Here is a 12,478-nt window from a genome sequence, read left to right on the forward strand (position 1 = left end):
TTAGTATAGAACATAATTATAACACACCCCCATATACCACCACATATCTTAGTCAAATAATATCATTTTACTGTTTTGCTCTTTCCTCTACTTAGTATCCTCTTCCTATAACTTGTGCCCACACCTATTTTAGGACTTTACTAAATGTCACCTTCTGGTGAAGTCTTCCGTAACTAACCCAGTAAAAATGGGACTCCTATCCTCAGCACTCTTTTTTTCCCTTCTCTGCTTCCAGTTTTCCCATGGCACATATGACCATCTGACATACTGGGTGTTTTACTCTCTCTTTATTGTTTATATTTATTTATTTATTTATTTATTTATTTATTTATTTATTTTTAGTGTGTGTTGTCTCCCTTCTATAACAACCCAATAGAAAAATGGACATATGGAAAAGCAAATCACTGAAGGGAAAACCTAAATGGGCAATTAAATAAACTACAGAAGAATGTTCTATCTCACTGTTGTATTTTAGCATGTAGAGAAATACATGCTAAAACACAATAAGATATTTTATATCTATCAAATTGGAAAAATGTTTAAATCTGATCTGACAATACCAAATGCTGGTAACAACGTGAACTAACACCAGATTGGTATAAATGCTATTGTCACTTTGTAGAGCACTATCTAATAGGCCGGGCACAGTGGCTCAGGCCTGTAATCCCAACACATTGGGAGGATGAGGAAGGTGGATCACTTGAGGTCAGGAGTTGAGACCAGCCTGGCCAACATGGCGAACCCCATCTCTACTAAAAACACAGAAATTAGCCAGTCGTGGTGGCGGGCTCCTGTATTCCCAGGTACTAGGGAGGCTGAGGCAAGAGAGTTGCTTGAACTGGGGAGGCAGAGGTTGCAGTGAGCCGAGATAGTGCCACTACACTGCAGCCTGGGGGGCAGAGCGAGACTCTATCTCAAAAAAAAATAAAAATAAAAAGTAATAATTTTGAAGATGCATGTACTCATGTACTCCACGGCACAAGTCCACCAATAAATCTCACACACAGGTACCCAAGGAGTATACGTTGTCCATTGCAGCATTATTTGTGTTATCAAAATTTGGAAACTGCCTAAATACCATCAAATATGGATAATTAGGCTAAAATATAAACATGTGATAAAATACTATCTACATGTTAAAAAAGTTATATCTAATGGACAAAATCTTGAAAATATAGTATTAGAAAAAATAGACTTTAAATGGATACCTACAGTTAGGATACCATCTAAATAAAGTTCTAAAACATGCAAACCAGTAGCATATATTGTTTATGAATACAAATTTGTATTAGAAACAGAAAAATTTGCATGAAAATTTAGGAGAGTTGTTACCTTTGTGGAATTGGGAAGGAATTCATGGGAGAGTTTGCTTATTTCTACAATGTTTTATATTTAAAAACAAGATCTGAAGCAAATAAGACAGAATGATAGTATCTGACCAAGCTGGCATCAGTACATAGGTTTTTGTTATAATTATGTCTATATTCAGGTTCATGCTTGAAATATTTAATAAGAAAATAAGTAGGAGGCATTTGAGTGTGATTTAAGAGGGAATAAAATTCAAGTTGTTGCATTCCAAATAACAAAATGCAACAAGGTAAAATTGTAAACTGAACTTTGTGTGAGTCAGAGCCTGTGCCCAAACCCAGATTTAGTGCCTTCTTTTCGTAATGGTTAATGAGATTAGGTTTTGGAACCAGACATTCAGGGTTTGAATCTTGGCTCAGACACTCATTAAGTGTTTAATACTGAGCATCAATTTTCTCTTATTTAAAGTGGAAACATAAGATAAAATGGAGAATGCAAAAGCAACAGAGAAAATAAATGAAACAGAGTTGGTTCTTTGAAAAGATCAAAATTTACAAATCTTTAGCTAGATTAAGAAAAAAATGAGAGAAGAATTAACTAAAATAAGAAATGAAAGAGGGGACATTTCTTCCAATTTTACAGAAATCAGAAGGATTATAAAGTAGAAAACAGGACTTCCTAATGTAACCACACAATGATTACATTCTTGCATGCTGCCCAGATGGAGCCAATTTTTCAAGGCAGGGCAATTGCAATAGAGTTTTTTACATGTAGAGCCAGCTAACGGAAGACTGGGATTTTATTCTGACTCAAATCAGCCTCCTAGAGCATTTTGGGGCAGTATTTTTCAAAGGTAGTTTTGGGGAAGGGGTGGGGGTGGCTAAAGCAATGGGTGCTTGCTGCTGATTGCTTGGGGTACAATCATATGGGTGTGAGAAATGGTCCTTCTGCAGTGCTGGTCACAGGTGAGGTCACAGACATGGTTGCTGGGTCCAGGTGGAGCCACAGGTCATCAGACATGCAAAAAAAAAAAAAAAAAAAACTGAAAAGTTATTTCAAAAGGCCATTCTTAGGTTCTGCAATAGTGATGTTATCTGCAGGAGTAACTGGGGAATTTGCATATCTTGTGAACTTTGAATAATGGCTAGCAATGATTTCACCTTAGCAAAATTCAGGTTTCTCTATCCTCCTAGCCTTCTGGTTTCTCATTAGCTTTAAAAGGTGGTTGGGATTTGGGAGGGCTATTATCATTTAAACTATAAATTAAGTTTCTCCCAAAGTGACCTTGGTTTAAGCCCAGAAATAATGAAGGGCAACTTGAAGACTCAAGGCAAGAAGAGAGTTGGTCAGGTCAGATCACCCTCACTGCCGTAATTTTCTCACTGATATGATTTTTGCAAAGGTGGTTTCACTAACACCAAATATGATGAAGATTAAATGAGAAAATATTTGTAGAGTGCTTAGCATACTTTATGGCATATAATATAAAGGAAGATCGATGTGTGTTTAAGAGCTCCAGGTCTTTACATAAAAAGATATGAACTTGAAGCCTGTTTTGAATTCCATGCTTTCTGTCATTTTTTTGTTTGTTTTCTACAATAACCCTGTCAGGTTGGACTTACTATCCCACTTTATGTACAAGAAAACTGAGACTTACAGAGGTCAAATAACTTGTTCAAGGTTACCTAACTCTTAAAAGACAAAAATGGGAATTAAACCAGGTCTACCTCCAGAAAAATATAACTGTATATTAATACCCTGGCTATATATCACTAGTTTTATGAGTAGACTAAGTTGAATTTCTAAAAAGCACTACAATAATCTATCCTGTAACCTTTTTTCCCTTGAACAGGGAGTCAACCATTCATTTCTGATTAAAACTAATAATAAGCCTCTACTTAGTTTATATATATGTAACTCCAAATGTGTAAAATAACTGAGTTGTTGTAATGGGATATTGTTACTAGATAAATATTCCTGCCTTAAACAGATTCTTGGTCTTGGAATACACTGGAAAATCACTAGGCTGTGATATTTTATTTTATTGAGTTTGTGTGTGTATATATTTTGAACCATAAGATCTGTTTTTTGTTTTACTGAGTGCTCTGAAAAATTGCTGCCTTCCTGCTTTCCATCTTCTTGTATCTTTTATGAATCCAAATGGAACATCACTTTTTATTGTCACTGATTATTTTGAATGAACAATTTTCTTAGTATAATTTTCGTCAGGTCAATTTCATTAATTAATTCTTTTGTTCATTCATTCACACCCTCATTCCTCCCTTAGGCAGCAAACATTGATGGAATGACAATTGTGCCAGTCTCTGACTAGGTTCATGGGAAGCAAAGTTTAATAAGGCATAAAAACGTCATCAGAGGCACTCGCAACCATGGGAGGCAGAGATGGAAATGGATAATTCCAATGCAGTGTTACCTTCAGAACGGAGGTATTCCTGGGGAATAGGGAGTCCCCAACTAATTGAGAGAAGTGATACAGAAATTGTGATATTGGAGCTGGAACTTCTGTTTGCCTCTTTTCTGTCTGGAAGAATAATGCATGCTCTCTGTAGAAAATTTGGAAAGCCTAAAGAAACAAGGGAAAAATAACCTGCAATCGTATTCCAAAGATGACCACTGTTATTTTTGAGGACCAACCCATGGATAAGCTTAAACTTATCAACAATTTTGTTACATTATACAAAATATATTTTCTAGATACTCGACATCTAAAAATTTGTTTTTATATGTACATATTATTCTTCTACGCAGAAATACCAACTTTTTAAAAATTCCTCTGTGGGGTGTTTCCCTCTTACGAATAACCCTATGATGAATATCCCTGTGCATAAATACCAGTCTGCCTTCATAATTGTTTCCTTAAGAAGGAATCCAGCCAGCCTGGGCAACATGGTGAAATCCTGTCTCTATAAAAAAATGCAAAAATTAGCTAGGCATGGTGGCACACCTGTAGCCTCAGCTACTCAAGGGGCTGAGGCAGGAGGATCACGTGAGCCCAGGAGGTTGAGGCTGCAGTGAGCCATGATTCCGCCACTGCACTCCACACTTCAGCATCGGCAACAGAGTGACACCTTGTCTCTTAAAAAAAAGAAGACAAAGAAGAAGGAATGCAGAAGCTGAATTACAGATTAAAGGGTCTGATCGCTTTTAAGACTCAACATTTTCTCCAGTGCCTGCCTGTTTACTGATCTCAAGGCAAGAGAGCCCAAGCCCTTTAGAAAGTCAGATGAATTACAAATGTGGGGAAGTTCTTTAAAAATTCTTATACTGTGTATGTGTAGACATGTATGTATGTACATATGTATGTATCTCAGACACAAACAGACACACATATCCTGATTCTCTTCTAAGAGGCATTCTGTGACTACCTCTTGCCTCGTGCACAGTGGTCTGTATTTGTTGACTTTTTTGTCAGTTGTATTTTTATTTTATCCATCTCTCTATTCCCAGTGCCTGGTGTATGGGAGGAAGTTAGTAAATGTTTCTTGACTGAGAGAGAAGAAAAACAAGACCATTAAATAATTAATGTTTACTTTTTTAATATCATGTTTTGTTTGTTTTCAGCACTCAGGAAGACATGGTGGTGAGCCCTGACTCTCAGTCTTCATGATTGAAGAACTCTTTTGCACAACACAAGGGTAAATATATCTTTCTCCTTGGGAAAATTTCCCACAAATATCTCTGGGTTCTCTCGAAGTGGTAGCTTTTGTATTTTGTGTTCCTTCTTAAAACACATCAGAGGGTTCATGGAGCCTTTGGAATTAGTGCTTCGGGTTGCTTTTCTCTAGTCGACTTTGTGTTTATGGTTACAGGAAGAGAATATTGATTCTCTTTTGTCTTTTCTTTAAGTACCTAGAAAATGTCATTAGGATCCTTAGGTTTTCCTGCCTCTGTTTTAGCCAATTCTAATAGATCATCTCAGATGGGCTTGATTTTCAACAGAACTGTGTTAGCTCTCTTTCTTAAATGTACCGCTCCACCCCACTGCCCATTTCAATATACTTACCAACAGAGCAAACTATTCTCAACTGTGGAAAATGAAGTCCAACAATATGCAAGATAAATGCAGAAACATGGAAAACAGGCTTGGAGATTTATGAGCACAAAGCGAAAGTACTGTTATTTTGACGTCCTAAACTTTTAAATGATGGCAACACTGAATTATGTACTTCATACAGAAGCCAGGAAGGCACAATTGAAAACGCCTATCCTTTTGACAAATTAGAAGCATTCATTCCAATATCTATTTCTTGTTTACTGGGGATAATGCTGAATGAATCACAGACTGGTGGATGGATGTCCCTTCCAACACTTTTAATTAGCAGCACTGCCTATTAGGGTGAACAGAGCATTGCTCTTCTGCCATAGATTACCCCAACCCCCCCTTAAATGGAATAGAAATCTTATTCTCCACAAGGTAATATTCATCTCTTCCCCAGCCAGACAAGCATACAAAATTAAACAATGGTCCATTAAATGCCCAGATGATATATTTATCATTTCCAGTTTATGTGAGTTTGCAAGGCAAATATGAGTGGGAGCTATTTGTTATGGTACCTTGGGGAACAACAGGACTGGAGAAGGAGCAGGGAGGCTGCAGGATCTGAGACTTGTAAAAATTCATTTAAAATATGAGAAGCTATTGGAGACAGAGGAAATTAATTACTCTGAGGGACTCGAATGTCACTACTCATTTAAGTGACCTGGTGAGGAAGCTGAGAAACCTTTTTACTGAGGGTTTCTATAGTGGAGGAAGTTGGGAGCTGGGATTCCTCAGCTGTCAATTTTTGTATTTCCTTGGTGGCTTATTGACATGTTAAGCTGATTTACACCCCAGCCTCCTCTAATAAGTAGAGTTCAATGAGAAATGGGGTTGGGGTGGGGGGACACTTGCCTCCTCCCTCCGCCCCACCACCACCATAGGCGGGCCAGGTTATTCAGATGAACTTCACCATGTAAATAACTGCTGGACCTAGGGGAAACCTGTAATTTGCAGCAATAGAGAGAAGAGGCTGATAATTTGATGCTGGACTGAGTTTGATCTTTTATTATTGCCTTTCCATCCACAAAGCTATTCTCTGAGGTAGAGGGAATTTGGGAAGACAAATTAAGGTTTTCTACCTAAGGAGGACTAGGGAGCAGTAGCTTCTAAAAACAGTCATCTTTTCTAGATTGCCTGTCTAATAAATCTCTTTAATGCATTCTGCCTATAGACCGAGGTTGAGAATGTATAGATTTGTGATGACTTAAAAGTTTAAAATCAGTAAGCATTGAGAGCAATGTAAGCTTTCTCATACCTGTGCCTTACCTAGACTCAGAAATTCAATGTTTTAATTTGAACTCTGCCATTAGGCCCCTGTGAGGCTGTATCCAAGTCACCATAGTCCTTCCAGCCTCTGTTGGATGATTTATAAAGTAGGAACAACAATATCTATCTTCTGTGATTGTTAAGAAGATCAATGTGCCAAAAGAGCTTTGAAGGAAGGAAATAGCATCTGGGTGTGTGGTATCCTTATCACCTATTGGTATATTCTGTTTTAAAAGTATTCATTCTCAAACATTGAGGAAACTCAGTGGTCTGCATTCTTGCTTGGGTCAAGGTTAAGGGGCTCGGTAGTACCTCCTGGCTTGTTCAATTAGGAATGGTGAATCAGCAAGCCAAAGAAGGAAGAGCAAATGTTGACCTGAGGACTTCTCTAGGAAGACATTATTTACGTGGTCTGGGGAAAAAGAAAATAAGTAAGTGAAGCCTACCCTTGGAGAAGGTGGGAACCCTGGATGTTCGCCTCCGGGGGAGTCCCGAGGAGTTACCACCTCTCCAACTGGAAAACATCCTATGCTTTTGAAATGGAGACACATCATTTATTTGAAGGTGCATCATTGATAAAATCATGCATTGCTGAAGGTAGTGGAGGCGATGTTTGAAGGTTATTCATTTATTCCTAGAAAGAGATGATGAAGTAAACTAGGGCAGTGTCAGTGGAGATAAGAAAAGAGAGCTTTGAGAGTCCTTTGCAAGGAAGAACTTCCATGCTTCAGTAGCCCTGGTGGCAAGCATGTAGAATAGGGAGCAATACAGTGACTCCACACTTCAGAGTGTTCCCTAGGTGCTTGTACTGTCATTAATGGAAATGTCAAAAAGAGGAAGATGCAATCTCTCCCCACAAGGAGCTCAATGGGTAAACAATAATCATATAGACCAGACAGAAATAAGCCCAGGAGAGCAATGCTTGGAACTGTGCCGAGAAAGGGTGCTACTTGAGCTGGACCTCAATGATGAGCAGTCTATGCTGGGCGAGAAGAGTTCGAGGCAGACATTCCACAGAAGATCAGCTGCATACAGCAGCGCTGAGCCACAGTTGGTTAGAGAGAAACACACTTGGCCTGTTACATTTCTTCAGCAACCAGAGTATTTTGGGGCTTGTTTTCTGTTTTTTTTTTTTTTTTTTTTTTTTTTTTGAGATGGGGTCTCACTCTATCACCCACGCTGGAATGCCGTGGCATGATCTTGGCTCACTGCAGCCTCAACCTCCTGGATTCAAGCGATCCTCCCACCTCAGCCTCCCAGGTAGCTAGGACTACAGGCAGACACCACCATACCCAGCTAATTTTTTCATTTGTTTGTAGAGATAGGGTCTTGCTATGTAGCTCAGGGTAATCTTCAACTCTTGGGTTCAAGCGAATCTGTTATCTCAGTCTCTCAAAGTGCTGGAATTATAGGCATTAGCCACCATGCCCAGCCTACCCTTGGAGAAGGTGGGAACCCTGGATGTTCGCCTCCAAGAATCTGGTTTCTTGGTATGTTTTCAGCAACCAGAATTTTGTACAACAGCTTGTATTCAGTGATTTTCAAAGGCTTTCATGCTATTGTTGTGTCCTAGACATGGTAGTCTACCTGCCTGTCCTCATTAGCCACCCTTGTAGTAGCCCAGGGACCCGTCCTGAGAAGGTTCAGAATGCATTCTGAATAGTTGCTAAAGCAATTATCCTCATTCCTTAGTGTTCTTTTGTGGGTTTTTTGTTTTGTTTTGTTTTTTTGCCATTACCTTTTAGAATTACTTGAAAGTCTTCAATTGGCATAATTGAGCCATTGGTTATTCATTTATTGTATTGTTTTAATTAGTCCATCTTTATATTCATCTGCAGCCATCGTAGGTGAGATAGTATGCCTTTCCCATTTGGGTAATAAGATGGTAATAAGACAGGAAAATGTTTTCCTGCTGTTTTTCCTTTTCTCCCCTTTCTTCAATTCTTCCCTTTAGTGCCTCCTATATGACTCTTTATTTTTATTTTTCCAGATTACTTGTACTTACCCTTCTACTTTTCTTCTTCATTCTTATAGAATCATACATTTTCCAATTTGAAAGAAAGCAGGAGAGTCTAGATATTCAGGACCCAACTGTAAAAACTTTGAGAGGGCTCTTAACCAGGTGGTAATTTCCACTTTCTTCTCTGTTATTTTTGGTGGCAGTGGTGATGTTGCTTTTCAAAGCTGAATGTCTTAGATTCAAATCTCTGCCCCAAGACATAACAGCTGTCTGACATTGAGCAAATCAATCTCTTTAAGCTTCAGTTTCACATCAGGAAAATGAAGGTAGCAATAATACTTTCCATAGAGGACTGTTGTAAGACTTAAACAAAATAATGCATGTGAAAGGGTCTGGAACATTACATAGTCTTGACTTATAATGTTAGCAGTTATTACTGCTCATAATAATAAACACATTATTGTAAATTTTTAAAATGCAAAGGACAGATATGTTGATCTTTTTGACAACAAGGAAGGAAGAAGCTGAAGAGACTCTTTCCTACTTTATAGCTGGGCTTATAAAATGAAAATTCCTAAGGACAGAGACACTGACAGTAGCCAAATCCCTGGGTGCACAGGGAACCCTCCCTGGCTGGAGAAGGAACTGACTGCTAAACAGTCAGAAGGCCTGTTAGGTTTCTAAGCTTCTCCTGGGCCTCCAGAGAGCATCTCAGTCAGCCCTCTGCCAGCTACAATATTCCTTCCTGAATAGCATGGTAGCTTTGTAATATACCAATGTAACTAGATTGAGTTACATTACCGAGAATCTGGTTTCTTGGTATGTTTTCAGTTAGGTAGGCCACAGGGAGACTTGGGGGATATAGGAGGACAGAAGGGAGGTGGCAGTCATCCTATAACTCACATGCTGTTGCTCATCTGTGGATCCAGATGAACCTTGGTAGCATGAAGCAGCATGTAGGCCTGTAACTGCTTTCCCCCTCCCTGGATTCTCCTTCGGCTTCTCCATGACCATGTCCAGATGTGTTTGCTTAGCTCTTTGACAAAAGACTCTGGCTTCTACAGGTCACCCATATCATCAAGCTGTGAAGCAGTAAAAACCAAGGTTCTCATTCATTCTCATGGGATTTCAGCTCATGCTTCCGGATTCTGAACTGCTCTCAATTTCCCCCTTTAAATCTATTTTCCCTTCCTAATGGCCTGCCCAGTGGGCTTCAAGCTCCAGCATCAGATGTGAGACAACAGACTTACAGACTGCCTAACCAGTCCCCACAATTGCATAAGACCAAATCTCTCTAGTAAATAAATAGTGCACATATAGTTATAAAATATATATATTATATAACGTATTCATTTATTCATTAGTGGAACAGAACCAACCACTAATAGATTATATATGTGTGTATGTACATATGTGGGCATGTGTGTATATATATGTGTGTGTGTATATATATGCGTAGACACACATATGTGCATGCACATATACATCATCTACAAGTGCTTGTTTCTGCTTCTCTGGTTGAACCCTGATTGATTCAGACAGGCATGAGCTTTTTATAATAGAGAATTCCCTACTTCATAAGGGAGCCCATTTATTTTCTAGCTTCTCTCTATGACTCCCTTTTCTGTAATACAGCAAAAAAGAAATTAACCTTGTAATCCAAAAATATTTTTCAGCCCTGAGATATCCTACTTTCTTTTCTGGACTTGTGCCCCTCTCAGCCCTAAAGCCTCTTACCACCTCTCACTGCCACAGACCTCACCCATTCCAGTTCATTCTCTCTAGTTTCTCACCTTTTTTGAACTTCCGAATCAGGCTCCTCATAAAATTAACCCTGTAAGTAGTACTATGCTAGAGAGGCTCTTCTGAGCATTTCATTTTGCCATACTTGTTTCCTCTTCATCCTCCCTGTGCCTTTTGAAGATAATGCCTTGATTCTGAATGTTGATAAGGCACAAGGTGATATAGAGGGAAAAGAGGAAATCACAGAATTTAGAATCAGAAGACCCTTGTTTGTGTCTGGTCACCACAGAGTGCATCTGTTTATTTAGCTTCTAAGGGCCTCAGTTTTCTCAGTTGTGAAATGGTCACTCTAATCGTTGACCAGCCTATTTTCAGACATTCTCTGAGTCCACTGAAACCTGAGCAGCCCTAGATGTTTGAGGTCCTTGAAACTTGAATCCGTCTACCCAATCTCGGATTAGCCCAAGCCTAGGTTAGGGAAGTTCAAATTGTGACCAGTGTTCAGCTTAAGAATTCGTAATGGAACGACAAATCAGGACACATTTTTTAATAAAAATAAATATCTTGAAGTAGTAATAACCTAAATTTGTATACCATTCAGGATCTACCATAGTAAATTTTTGCCTAAATTGTTTCCTGAAGAAGCTGAAGAAATAGAATATATAGTGGTTCCTTTTAAATAAGAGTATATGTAAAATGTCCTTGTATATCAAAAATATCACAAAGCGAAAACACTGAAATATGAAAGAATAACTAAACATTCTCTTCCTTAAACTAGTTAATAACTAACATAAAAGCAAATGCAAAAACAGACATGACAGAACAATCTATTATAAATCTAACTACAAATGAGGAACTAAAAGCTCTAAGTAAGAGACTTTTAAAAAGGAACACAGCCAAGTGATTAAATTAAGTATATACAAATGAAACTGTTATGAATGAATCATGTAACTATACATTCAAAGACCAGAGCCCCTGACCTCTCAAGCAGAGGGCATTCATGCAAAGAGAAGAGGTAACTCTAGGAACATCTTATTCTTAAAGTGCAACATAGGCAGCCAATTGTGAGTGCACAAACCTGGCTAGAAAAATCTCTGTAATTGGCAGGTATATTGCCCCCAGACAGAGATGTGGAGGATAAAAGGTGACAGCTGAAATCCACATTGATGACCAAGCCTCATTCTGCTCCCCTGCACACATTTATATGTGAACAATAGCCAAAGTTGAATAGCTGGCTTTTCCTCCACTCTCCTCCCCCAGCACACATCCTGCCTATCTTACAAGCATCAAACAAATACTGTAGTCCAGCATCTGGCACATGGTAGGTGCTCAAGTATCATTTGTGTGAGGGACACAGGTATTAATGAATTGCCGAGGAACTCATGGAGAAAGTCTAGAGATATCAGCAGACATTATGACAGCATCTAGGACAAAATGAAATGGAACAAAAAACGCCCAGGAGAATCATTCTCTACTAAAGATTTAACACGCTGATGTTCATAACACCTCACCTGCCAAAGGTATCCTATTCAAAATGAAGGAAGCAACAGAACAGGATTAAACTGGCACAGCTGGAGAAGGTCTGCCTGTGTGTGAGGAGCCGAATGTTATCTCCAGGCAATGGATGGAGTTGTAACATGAGGATTTTTATTTTTAGTGTTGGGGAGAAAATGAATTTGATCCAAGAGACACCTAGGGTTGATAAGAGAAGATGGGGCTTGAGGGAGGGAGGGGATATATAATAAGCTCAGATCAAGAAGGCTGAGCAAAGAGGTAGAGTAGAGGGGAGATGTATGGAAGTGGATCTTGTTATTGCAGAGTGGTGCCAGAATGTGTAATGAGGTGCTCCAGGGCACCTGGTCAACACAGGCTCCCTACTGCTTGGGACAAGCAACTTCAGAGTAGGCACCTAACAGCCAGGGAATGAGCTTCCAGTAGATAAACAATATCAGCAATCCTCCTGTATGGAATGTCTATATCCTTTGGGGAACAGGAGATTCTTTATTAAATCACTTAACATGGTACATTATATTTGTCTGTTTGCATTTTTCTCTCACTTTTTACATTTTCCTATAGTACTGAGACATGTTTTTTCATTGTTTCTTGTTTGTTTTGCATCTTTATGTCTAGCACCTAGCTCT

At 38.9% G+C, this 12,478-nt stretch overlaps 1 protein-coding gene across 2 annotated transcripts in view; it reads left to right on the forward strand.

Moving 5' to 3' along the window:
• Positions 1-12,478, forward strand: part of DAB1 (DAB adaptor protein 1) — a 1,267,144-nt gene that overhangs the window by 599,467 nt on the left and 655,199 nt on the right. For both annotated transcript variants that reach the window (XM_030913327.1, XM_010365734.2), the window contains one exon: positions 4,891-4,964. The gene's annotated coding sequence lies outside the window, so the exon portion shown is untranslated. The remainder of the gene's footprint in view (positions 1-4,890; positions 4,965-12,478) is intronic.

The sequence above is a fragment of the Rhinopithecus roxellana genome, chromosome 12, assembly GCF_007565055.1.
Source record: "Rhinopithecus roxellana isolate Shanxi Qingling chromosome 12, ASM756505v1, whole genome shotgun sequence".
Lineage (NCBI taxonomy): Eukaryota > Metazoa > Chordata > Mammalia > Primates > Cercopithecidae > Rhinopithecus > Rhinopithecus roxellana.